The following is a 13584-nucleotide window of genomic DNA, read 5'->3' on the forward strand; positions in this document are numbered from 1 at the left end:
TTCCGATTTTATCAGACTCAATTCCGATTTTATCAGACTTCGAGTTTACCTGCGAGTTGTGTGGTATATTCGTTAATGTTAAAATCTAGTCAGCAGGTAAAAAATATTTTAAACCTTTTTATATGCGGATTTTAACGTTAAAAACATTTTTTGGGTCAAGTAATCTAATCTAGTGCACAAACGAGATGTCGTGGGTTCAAACATATGCCCTGCAACTGATGTCCTTCTACAGTTATCAATTGTACTGACTTAACGGATGTCCTTCTACAGTTATCAATTGTACTGACTTAACGGAACTGTTTTCATATACAAATTTAATTGTAATTTTTCTTTTTATTTTATAAAATTGAATATTAAGTTTCGATGGAAAAAATATCATGTTTACACTAAAAAATATGAACTATATTTTAAAGTTAAAACTAATTTTAAATCACAATCAAATATATTTAAATTAATTTTACAACTTCAAAACATGTCAATCAAACATACTCTAAACATATAATTGTTTCAAATTCAAAACTAACATTTGATGTTTTTATCTCACAAATTGATTTTTACCTTACCTTACTTTACATGATTATATTTAAATATCAATCTTATATTTTTTAACCTCTCACATTTTTTTTTTTTTGGTAATGTTTAACCTCTCACTTCAAATAGGCAAGTCACTTAAACTTTCAATTGTCATTGATTATGCCAGATGTGCCTCACTTTAACTCTTGAGTGTCTCATGGGGGCTAATAGAAAAATGTTGAGTAAGATGGATTCCAAGATGTTTGTTGTGACTGACCTCTTTCTTATACTGTTTAATAGATATAATATCTCTTCTGATGTTGAAGATACTAGGTTAGACAAAAATGTCTGGAATATAGTATATTATTCTGAATGCCTCGACATATACCATGTAAAGGTAATATGTTAGTACTAATAATGCTTTTTAAGGATTACTGCCAATTGAAATTCTTTCCATTTTTAAGTTTTTGACTAACAGCTGTACACTATAGAGCACCAAAGGTTCTATTCAAAGGATGGAAAACTAGTCGAAGTGCTAAATTGGTTTAAATTGACACTGAGTTTGTTGAAATTTATTTTAAAAAATTAGTTGATGTTAAAAATAGAATATTTATTCGGGATCCTTTTGTTAATGGACTTATATGTTGTGTAAGAATACGAGAATGCAATAATTTAAAAGGGATGAATATACTTCCCAAACAAAATTGATCAATTGAAAAATAATTTTGAAGAGTTTATCAAAGTTTGAAAACGAAAAATAGGCATTGCGAAGGAAATTGCATATAAAATGATTATGTTTATTGAACGTTATATACACAGGATCCCTCAATCGGTATACAATATAATATGATGAAGATTGAATCAAACAATTAACCAACAAAACAACATAACAATGTCTCGTATTAATATTAAATTTTCACAAGACGCGTAAATATTCAAAATCAATACAATATATTATAATACCACTATTTTCAGCCTTAATTAACAAGATTATTTAAAGTAGGGGGTGTAGACGGGTTAGGTTGTACCGGGTTTGGCCTAACCTTTTATCCCCTTTCAAACTTTAATGGAGTGAGTTTATCATCAAGCCCACAATTTCACGGTCAAAACTAAATCATACCAACCCGTTCATTTATGGGTTGAGTTGGATTTGCGGGTTGTGTTTTAAATAAAAGAATATTTTTTTAATATTTTTTCAGTTAGAAAAAAAATTGTAATACAATTTAAAACAAGTACACTCATTTCTAACCGTCAAGTTGGATGAAACACATCATATAATGTTTAAATAAGATTCATGCACATGACATAATACTTGATCATAGTAGAAAATTTCAGATGACACATTATTTTCGTAAAAACATAAGTGGAAAATAACAAAATAACATTTAGTCTTAGAATTACGTAAATTTATTGGTCTAGTAGTAATATTGGTGGCGAATAATTTTTTTTGGCTAAATTGTGGTTAGTAATGATATATTATCTTTATATTTTTAAATAATAATAATAATAATAATAATAATAATAATAATAATAATAAAAAATCAATAATGACACATGAACGAGTTGAGTAAGTGGGTCCACGGGTTGAGAAACTCAAATCTAATACTCGAACCAAAACTATACGGGTTGAGTTGGGTTTACCTGTAAATGAACGGATTTAGGTAATTTATGGGTTGGTTCAATTTGGGTCAGTGGGTTTGTGGGTTGACCCTCACCCATGAACACCCCTAATTCAAAGTGTCGATTTCAACAAAATCTACACTTAATCGATAAATCACTATCAAGGCAAAACCTAACAGCATACAATTCTATGAAAGTGATAAACGACAAAGCTAAACATGCAATCCTTTGAAATTAAATTGAGAGAGAGAGAGAGAGAGCGAGAGAGAGAGAGAGAGAGCCTACTCCACACTCAAGTGTTTCTCATTGAAATTTTTGATCTTCCAATATAGTTTTTGACATATTAAACGATGTTTAGTACAATCTCAATATCTAAATAATGGTGAAAATATAAAATATTCTATCTGGATCCCTTGACTTATACGCAGTATCCAAACTGAATCATCGCAAAATCTTTACTCAAAATTATCTTAAATCTTCCATCCCTAACAGTTCTGCTCCAAAGTCTTCGTTCTAAAATGATCTTTCCTCGATCCTACTGGTATCTTGAAAGTTGGTTTTTCTGAATATTAAGAAGAAATCTCATTTTGCCCATAGAATTTCTCACAGTACTACCAAAGCAATTATGGAGAGAAGAACCTCATTCTTTTTTCATTGGAGTTATCAAAACTAACCACAACACCGCACACCTTGCAAACCTCTGAAATCTCAAGAAAATCTTCAAAGAAACGTTAAACACAATAACAAATTCTCCTCAACAATCACAAATCTTCAAAGAAGAGATTTAAATCCACACGAAAAGTGGAATTAGAATGAGGTAAAAGAAGAAAGAAAATATTTTCAAGTACTCCAGAAATATTAAAAAATCTTTTGAAGTTGAGAGAACAAGTGAGTTGTGTATTTTCAAATAAATACTAGAAGTGTATATTTTCCAACATTGTGAGAGGTTTTGCGCCTTGGTTTCTTTCACTTGAATGTTCCCTTCATGAGTCATTCTCAAGGACTCAAATATCGTCTTGGTTGTATCTCTCTTAGTAATATTTTCATACTTTGTGTATGAAATAACATTCAACAGAATGGTTCTAACCTTGTGATGATTCTTGTAATCTTTCTTTTGTTGGTCATTCATCACTCTTATTTCTAACTTGTTACCACTAGCATCAACAGGATGAACGTAGCCATTAACTACAATATCCTATAGATCTACATCATGGCCAAGAAAGAAAATTTCTATTATATATTTCCAGTAGTCAAACTTTTGTCCATAAAAAACTAGAGGTTTGACACTATATTGATCTCTTTCATTAACAACGGATGTAGCTGGTGGTGGGACATTTCCTAACATTCAAAGGATTTATGGATCTTTATCTGACATTGTGAAGTGTTTAATAACAATTAATACCAAAACCAGAGCTCTGATGCCAATTGAAGGTAAATGAAACACAAGAAAGGAGGGTTTAATTGGGTTTCAAGATTTAAAACTTTTGGTTCAACCAAGACAAGCTAAAAAGGAGAAAGGAATAAAAATAATGACATAAGATTTTTATCCTGGTTCATTGTTAAGCAAGCTATCTCAAAGCCACCCACTAAGGTGATTTTGCCGCATCAACAAGGACTTAATCCACTATAACCAAACTGATTACAACCATAAAGACCAACTGTCAATGTCTTCTTGAGACTTCTGACTATACCCTAATCTCTCAAGGAACAATATCAACTTACAAGTTAAAATACAAAGGTGTGTTTACAAGATGCTTCTAAATAAGCAGATTACACAAATGAAATACAATCAAATAACACAGCAGTGCTAAGAGCAAGATATAAACAAAAGTTCCTTGTTTTATAACTTTTTAATCAAATAAAGTTTCAAGCGTATTCAAAAGTTCTTGTTCAAGAGTCTTGTTTTCCATTCTTCCAAGTATTTTCTATATAGGCATCAAAAGATCTGATGAAGGGTGAAGGTGAAATTACGTAATTCTTAGTTGTATTCTTCATAACAGTCAGCAGAAGGTGGGAGACGAAACGGTACTATAGTACTGTCCTTGCGCCACTAAACAAGTATAGTGGAAGGAATATTTGACTTGTATCATGTATTATTTCTCTCACATAAAACCTTTGATATTACCTTCTAATCTCCAGAGGCTTTCGAATGTAAGTTGATGAAGCATGTTTAGAAGGATCAAATGTTGAATCAAAGTCTTCAAAACCTTGTCTACAGAATCTCCAGAACTTATTTTCCAGAACCTTGTCTTTAGAGTCTTCAGAACTTATTCCAAATGTAAGAGCTTGAGAATCTTCAGAAGCTCCCTTATCAAAGTCAGAGTCAGAAGCCATTTGATGAAGCAATCTATCAGAAGCATAGTCGAAGAGCGTTCCAGAAATTGACTTGTCTTTGTAAAACACCCTTTGTAACTTTTCATGTTCAGAGGGTGTTGGTTCCAGAAATTGATGACTTTACACGCCATACTATCAGAGTCAGAACACGTATTAGAATCACCCATTGATGGTAGACGTTCTTCTCACTCTAGCTATCGGTTTGCAGATAATGGATCATTAAGAAGCACCAATTAGACTTTGCTATAAATTATTTAGATTATGAATTTTTCTATGTATTTTTGGTAATATGATGCTTATTATTATAAGATTAGAATTTAATACGTTTTAGATTTATTGTACTACTCCCTCTATCTCATAATAATTGTCTTATTTGAATTTTGCATGGTTCTTAAGAAAGTGATTAAATGTGTTGATTTTAATGATAAAATAAGTATTTTTATACTAAAATGCCCTTATTTATTATAGATAGTGGAGTAGTTGAAAAATGTGAAAGTTAATAAATAGGGGTATAGTAGTGACAAAAATAATAAATGTTGTATTGATATTCTAAATAGACATTTATTTTGAGACATAAAAAAATTCAAATGAAACACTTATTATGAGACGGAGGGAGTAAATGACAAAATTATGGAACTCGATTTTTTTTGACATTATAATGCTTATTTGATATTAGATGTTTATGATTGGAATTTTATCATGTTACTAAAGTGATAGAAAATTAAATAAAAAAAGTTAAAGAAATATTACCAAATAATATTAATAGTTCAAAGAAAAATATACAAAACAAAAATAATTTAAATTAAAAAAAGAAAATTATTATAAAAAATAAACCTATAAGTAAAAATATTTGAGATGTTAATAATTTAAATAAAAAATAATATTATAAAAATAATAATACTATAATTTTTTTTGAGATATTAACAATTTTAATAAAAAATAAATATTATTTTAAAAAATAATACTATAGATAAAATTTAATATTAGTTTTAACTGTTGCTAAATGTAAAAATTAAATAATTAGTAGCGATTTACCGTTACCAAATAAATTATATTAAACATTTGGAAATCAAATTACGACGGTTTGAACTGATAGGTTTTCACATTCACGATAGTTTAAAATCGTCGCTACTAACATTGAAAAAAGAACTCAAACTAAAATTCACAACAATTTGTAATTGTTGCAACTTGAAATTTACGTCATTTGCTTATCCATCGCAATTTTGAACGATGGTTAGAGTGACAAGTTTAGCAACTGTTGCAGTATAACCCGACGATAAACCTTTTATTGATAGAGCCAACCGTCGTGACTTGCTAATTAAGGCAGTTTAAACCGCTATAACCTACCAAAATTAACCTAGTGTCTCTTAGAAACTACATTTATTGTCTTAGGAGACACAACATTGCTATGCACAAGCCTCTACACTCTCCGTAAAAGATTCAATGCTTCTGGTGCTAGAAAATCAAAAGTGTCCAAGAAAAATAAATGGTATGAAATCACGTTGAATGTCGGGAGAAGATTTCTCATGCCTGAACATTTTACTTGAAGCGATTTTAAGAGTTGCATGCCCCATGCTAAAGCCTCTAGTCCCCAGTCTCACTAGTGTAGTAACCCTAGTCAAATCTACACATGCATGTTTTCCTATTACCCACTCATACATCAAAACATCAGTTGATCTGAGAGTCAATCTCCCCTCCTGTTGGTCAGTCAAGAAATTCACTGCTGTCTCTTTCTTCACGGATACCCCAACATGCCTAAATATATCAAATATGTCATCTCTAACAAAGTCATGCCAATATTTGAATTATGAAAGCACATTGCAATAAATAATGTGTTCCTCAAATATATTCAAGCACGTCTTGCGGCAATTAGGACAACAAATAAAAAGAATGAGAAATTAGAGAAGAAAATTATTGATCTTAAAAATTATATTTAATTATTAGAAAACATCAATAAAATTCTTCGTGAAGAAATTGCTAGTATAAAAAACGAATCCATAATGTCAGGTAAATGTAATTCTTATGAAGAATTGAAAAATAAAATTATCAGCTTGCATGAAATTTGAGAAATTTGTTAAAGGTGAAAATGAGCTCGATCTAATTATTTCCGATCAAAAGACTTCATTGACTAACAATGACTTTGAATTATATATCAAATAAATCGTTTTAATAATATTGGGCATAAAAAAATCAAGTCTCTGATCCTTAAATGTAAACTCAGTAACAAGCTTGATCATCTTGAAGATTTTTATTATACTAATTTAATAGGGATCTAAAATGAATACCTCTAAACTTGTTAAAGTGGCTAGCGTATAAAAACCGTAAAACGGGTGATATTTGGACGAAGACTTTAGTTTGAGATTACCGTTCGTTGAACTCATAGTCGGCAAATGATGTGGTTTTTTGAGGATTAAAGTCACAAGTGACGATAATGAATCATGCTAAAAGCGACATGATGGTCATCCTATGAATGTTGGTACTGTATTATTTGTATTAAACTCTAATTGAAAACCATTTATATCACAAAAATGAATTCAGTTGAGCCTCAGAAAACCGAACGACTCATTATCACTTTTAAATGAGTATTTGGAACACAAGATTTTTTAACGTTCTAAATCCAACCACTTACATTAAACTTTGTATTAATCTACCTTTCACCGATCATGAATAAAGCACTCACTATTACAGGCGTGCTATTTAGTAATATGTCAATTTAGCTGTTTTAAAAACAAGGTAATACAAGCTTGTGCTGCCAATAACATTTGAATTCTTGTCCAGTCCAACTAATACTCAGAAGAAAAATATCTAAATAGTAAGATAAGATCGTAAAATAGATAATATTACTTTCTTCCTCTTAAAATAAGTGTGTAAAATTATCTCTCGTTCTTAGGAGAATGTGACCCTAATAATCTAAAATTCGTGCTGAGAATATCGCTTTTAGTTTTCAATACAAATCTCATTTTTATCTTTCAATTATGTCATCTAATTAACTTAATTTATTATTTTATCACTGAGTATTTATGATATCTCGAATACATCAATAGCAAACAAGGATGGTTTGGTAAATATACTATTCTCTCTTACATTTATTGCATGTGAAATGACCATGACAATTATTTTGGAACGGAAGAGTAATAATTATTCATTAAAATAAACAAATATAAAATCCGGATCGATTGACACAAAGTATAAATTTAAAAAATAATAAATAAAAGCTCAACCGTTAATTTTCATATAAAATTAAATAAAAAAATTAAGAAATAACATTTTTAGGGGGGAAAAATGACCATTTGACTCATTTTTATTAACGTTCGAGATTTAGTGTAAGACTTGTGGAAAATTGGATTCCTATTTTAAGTGGTTTTTATCTCAACTAAGTAAAGAAGAAAATTGGGACAAAGCACGACCGATAAAAAACAAGAATGACAATTTATGATCAATTAGAAAAACATACTCCCTCCGTTTTTTATTATAAGTCGTTTTAGACTTTTCACACAGATTAAGAAAAATAATAATTGTTGTATGAAAATGAGAAATTATGAAAGTTTTTACAAAATTATCCTTCATTAATGACATGTGGAAGATAAATTTATATAATTGAAAGGAGAGAGAATAATAAATATTTAAGAATATAATAGGAAAAACAACATTAATTATTCATTGGAATTGTAAAACGACTTATATTTAAATACAAAATATTTTTCCAAAACAACTTATAATAAAAAACGGAGGTAGTATGACACATTGCAACCATTTAAACAAGTATGAGAAACCATGATCAATAAAAAACAAGTATGATAAATTGTGAAAAATTGAAACAAGTATGACAAAATCGAGAAAGACTTTTTTTTTTTGGTAATATTTTTATTATTTTGATAAAAAATAAATAATAATTAAACAATACATATTTAAAAAAACAAAAAAAATATTACTAAAATACTTTATAAAGTCAACATTTGACATTTTTGTTGATTTTTTTTGAATTCTTAATAAAATAACAAATAAAAAGAAAGAAATTAGGGTTCAAATGAGTAAGGATCCACTCTATTTCTTACACTCCATTTCTTTTCCATTACTATAGTTTTCTGTGCATAAAGTTAAATAAATAATAAATATATGTCATATGTCTTAGAAATACGTGTAATATATACAAAAAAACTATAGTAATGGAAAAGAAATGGAGGGTAAGAAATTGAGTGGATCCTTACTCGGTTCAAATCCACGACTTGTGTGTACCTATCAACTCTGTTGACTTACTTTTTTTTTTCTCTTTTAAAATGTTGTTAAACATAAAATAGTAAAAAAAACATACGGGCAGGGTTATAAAAAAAGGTCCACGACCGCGAAAACGGCCGCGACAAAATGGTTTCTGCAAGTGCCGATATCGATATGCTATCACCGTTTTTTATATTAAAGAACAAATTATGGTTAGTTCACACCGCGACAATCGCAATCACACATGTACCGACTAAAATCGTAAAAACCTTTACGCGACCGCGACGCGACCGTTACTGTTTTTTAAAACCCTGCATACGGGAAAAATTTAGAGTACAACCCCGGTCAATATTATGAGTTAGCTGTAATTTTGATTATGGTTAATGTCATTAAAGTTCTCGTGCTCTTAAAATCCTGCATTTCGCTTTCATCCCCAACCTATGACAATCTATATTACCAGTTTGTCGAAATTTCAAGCTACAGGTGTAAAAATGCTCATAATTCTCGTTCTTCCCACATGCATGTTCATCAAACTATAAATTTCAATCTCCCTCAATTCTATCTCGTTCAAGTATCTTAGACACATTTCTTGACAAAAACACTCAGAAACATCGATTCCTATCGTATTCTAAAGTCAAAACTCACATGCAAAGCTATCCTAATACTTGAACATGCAAAAATCCCGAATCTATTCTATTCAAGAATTAAAAGCCCGTTTATTTTGCCTTTTTTTAAAAATGATTTTTATAGTATTACATAATTTTGTGTAAAAAAATTTACAAAGAAATTTTCCATAAAAGCTTTAAATGAAAATTTGGTTTAAATAATTATTCTTAAAATATTATTTTAGGTGTTTTATCTTTTTATTGAATTTTTTTTGGATATCAAAATTTTAAAAAAACATTTAATTTAAAACTATTTCATATAAATTTTTGTAAAAATCACTTTTGAAATACCATTTTTTTTAAAAATTGCGATTTTGACAATGTTTTAGTCTTCAATAATATTTATCTATATTATAGAATGTCAAAATAATATTTTATTTTAAAAAACAATTTTATAAAATCTATTTTAAAAAATACAAACAAAAAAAAACCATTTTTTTAAAGCTCAAACAAATAGGCTTTAAAGTCTAAAGTAAAAATCTCAGTAAGATTTTTGTTTCTAGATTCAAGAGAATGTGTTAGGTTGATAATGGTGATCACTTTGATTCTTTTCACTTCAATTTCTACTTCTCTAATTTGTATGTTATTCCTCTTTTTTCCAAGGCGCAAGAACAAATCAAGGTTTTTTTCTTTGGTTTTATTCTCAAATTGTTCTTGGTGTTTCTATTCACCTAAAAGTCATATTTTAAATTTCAAGTGACTAATGAAGACACATGTATGGGATGTTACAATCTCCAAATCCAACCTCCTCCCTAATAAAATTTCCTAAATTTTGATGAGAGTGGTATTAGGATAAATATAGAGTTCAGATTCTTCCCACTTGCTTTGTTCTAACCTTCACTAAAATGCCTCTGATTAGATCTAGACCCATGTAGAAACAATAGAACAATACCTAATGTTATATTGCACGGGTTCTGTTTGGTTCAGCGAATTTGGATACATCATTTATTTTAAATAAAAATATTAAAAAAGAAACAAAAATTTAGAAAAATAATTGATTAATTCATATATAAAAATATTTAGATCAATAATGAGTTTTTTCCCGTATACCATTTTTGGATTAAAAATATTTAATCATATATATCATTTCTCGTATATAAAAATATTTAAATCAATAATAGATTTTTTTCCCCGTATACAGACTTCATTTTTGTTTAGGTATCATTTACAGAAATATTTGGATCAATAGTAAATTTCGTATATAAAAATATTTAGATCAATAGTAAATTTTTTTCCGTATACCATTTTTAAATAAAAAATATTTTGGTCATAAATACCATTTTTCGTAAATAATAGATTTTTTTGGTATACAAATATTATTTTTGTTTAGATATCAGTTACAAAAATATTTGGATCAATATTAAATTTCCGTATATTAAAATATTTAGATCAATAATATATTTTTAACTATTTTTTGATCAAAAATATTTGATCATAAATACAATTACTCGTATATAAAAATATTTAGGTCAATAATAGATTTTTTTCGTATACAAACTTCATTTTTGTTTAAGTATCATTTACAAAAATATTTGGTTCAATAGTAAATTTTGTATATAAAAATATTTACATCAATAGTAGATTTTTTCCCATATATCATTTTTGAATAAAAAATAATTGGATCATAAATAAAAATTCTCGTAAATAATAATACAAATATTTTTTTTTATTTGGGTATCATTTACAAAAATATTTGAATCAATATTAAATTTTCGTATAAAAAAAATATTTAGATCAATAATAAATTTTTTACCGTATACCATTTTTGGATCAAAAATATTTGATCATAAATATCATTTCTCGTAAATAAAAATATTGAGATCAATAATAAATTTTTTTCCCGTATACAGATCTCATTTTTGTTTAGCATTTACAAATATATTTGGATCAATAGTAAATTTCGTATATAAAATTATTTAGATCAATAGTAGATTATTCTCCTCTATATCATTTTGGAATAAAAATATTTGGATCATAAATACCATTTTTCGTAAATAATAGGTTTTTTCCATATACAAATATCATTTTTGTTTAGGTGTCACTTACAAAAATATTTGGATCAATATCAAATTTCCGTATATAAAAATATTTAGATCAATAATAGATTTTTTGGCTTAGATTATAGATTGATAGATTTTTTTTGGAAGAACGAAGTGAGAAAGTGATGAAAGAGAAAAACAATAGAGAATAAAGAGGGATTTGATAAGTTTAATAAAATATAAGAGTTATATTATTTTAATAATAAAATTAAGAACTTTACGGTACAAAGACCAAATAACCACAATTTTAATGTGGTGACAAAAATCAAATAAGGTTATTTTGGACTTTTCCACAACCATTAATTATCTTATATTATAGATTGATAAATTTTTTTTTTTAAGAAAGAAGTGAGAAAGGGAAGAAAGAGAAAACAATAGAGAATAGAGAGAGATTTGATAAGTTTGATAAAATATAAGAGTTGTATTATTTTAATAATAAAATTAAGAATTTTATGGTTCAAAGACAAAAATACCACAATTTAAATGTGTTGGCAAAAAATCAAATAAGGGTATTTTGGACTTTTCCATAACAATTAATTTTCTTATATTATAGATTGATAGAGTTTTTTTTGGAAGAAAGAAGTGAGAAAGTGATGAAAGAGAAAAAAAAATAGGGAATAGAGAGAGATTTAATAAGTTTGATAAAATATAAGAGTTTCATTATTTTAATAATAAAATTAAGAACTTTATGGTACAAACACCAAAAAAACCACAATTTTAATGTTGTGGCAAAAAATCAAATAAGGGTATTTTGGACTTTTCCACAACCATTAATTTTCTTATATTATAGATTATAGATTGATAGATTTTTTTTGGAAGAAAGAAGTGGGAAAGGGATGAAAGATAAAAAAATAGAGAATAGAGAGAAATTTGATAAGTTTGATAAAATATAAGAGTTGTATTATTTTAATAGTAAAAATAAGAACTTTATGGTATAAAGACCAAAAAACCACAATTTAAAATCCTGCATTTCGCTTTCTTCCCCAACCTATGACAATCTATATTACCAATTTGTCGAAATTTCAAGCTACAGGTGTAAAAATGCTTACAATTCTCGTTCTTCCCACATGCATGCTCATCAAACTAAAAATTTCAATCTCCCTCAATTCTATCTCGTTCAAGTATCTTAGACACATTTCTTGACAAAAACACTCAGAAACATCGATTCCTATCGTATTCTAAAGTCAAAACTCACATGCAAAGCTATCCTAATACTTGAACATGCAAAAATCCCGAATCTGTTCTATTCAAGAATTAAAAGCCCGTTTGTTTTGTCTTTTTTTAAAAATGATTTTTATAGTATTACATAATTTTGTGTAAAACAAATTTACAAAGAAATTTTTCATAAAAGCTTTAAATGAAAATTTGGTTTAAATAATTATTCTTAAAATGTTATTTTAGGTGTTTTATCTTTTTATTGAAATTTTTTTGGATATCAAAATTTTAAAAAAACATTTAATTTAAAACTATTTCAAATAAATTTTTGTAAAAATCACTTTTAAAATACCATTTTTTTAAAAAATTGCGATTTTGACAATGTTTTAGTCTTCAATAATATTTATTTATATTATAAGATGTCAAAAATAATATTTTATTTTAAAAAACAATTTTATAAAATCTATTTTAAAAAATACAAAAAAAAAAACCATTTTTTTAAGCTCAAACAAATAGGCTTTAAAGTCTAAAGTAAAAATCTCAGTAAGATTTTTGTTTCTAGATTCAAGAGAATGTGTTAGGTTGATAATGGTGATCACTTTGATTCTTTTCACTTCAATTTCTACTTCTCTAATTTGTATGTTATTCCTCTTTTCTCCAAGGCGCAAAACAAATCAAGGTTTTTTTCTTTGGTTTTATTCTCAAATTGTTCTTGGTGTTTCTATTCACCTAAAAGTCATATTTTAAATTTCAAGTGACTAATGAAGACACATGTATGGGATGTTACAATCTCCAAATCCAACCTCCTCCCTAATAAAATTTCCTAAATTTTGATGAGAGTGGTATTAAGATAAATATAGAGTTGAGATTCTTCCCACTTGCTTTGTTCTAACCTTCACTAAAATGCCTCTGATCTAGACCCATGTAGAAATAATAGAACAATAGCTAATGTTATATTGTATTAATGAATGAATTGAGGCAAATCTCAACCATAGGAAAATACAGTTGTGGACGGAGAATAAGCTCCTTGCAAGAATAATAAA

Source organism: Vicia villosa, linkage group LG3 (assembly GCF_029867415.1).
Source record: "Vicia villosa cultivar HV-30 ecotype Madison, WI linkage group LG3, Vvil1.0, whole genome shotgun sequence".
NCBI classification, from domain to species: Eukaryota; Viridiplantae; Streptophyta; class Magnoliopsida; order Fabales; family Fabaceae; genus Vicia; species Vicia villosa.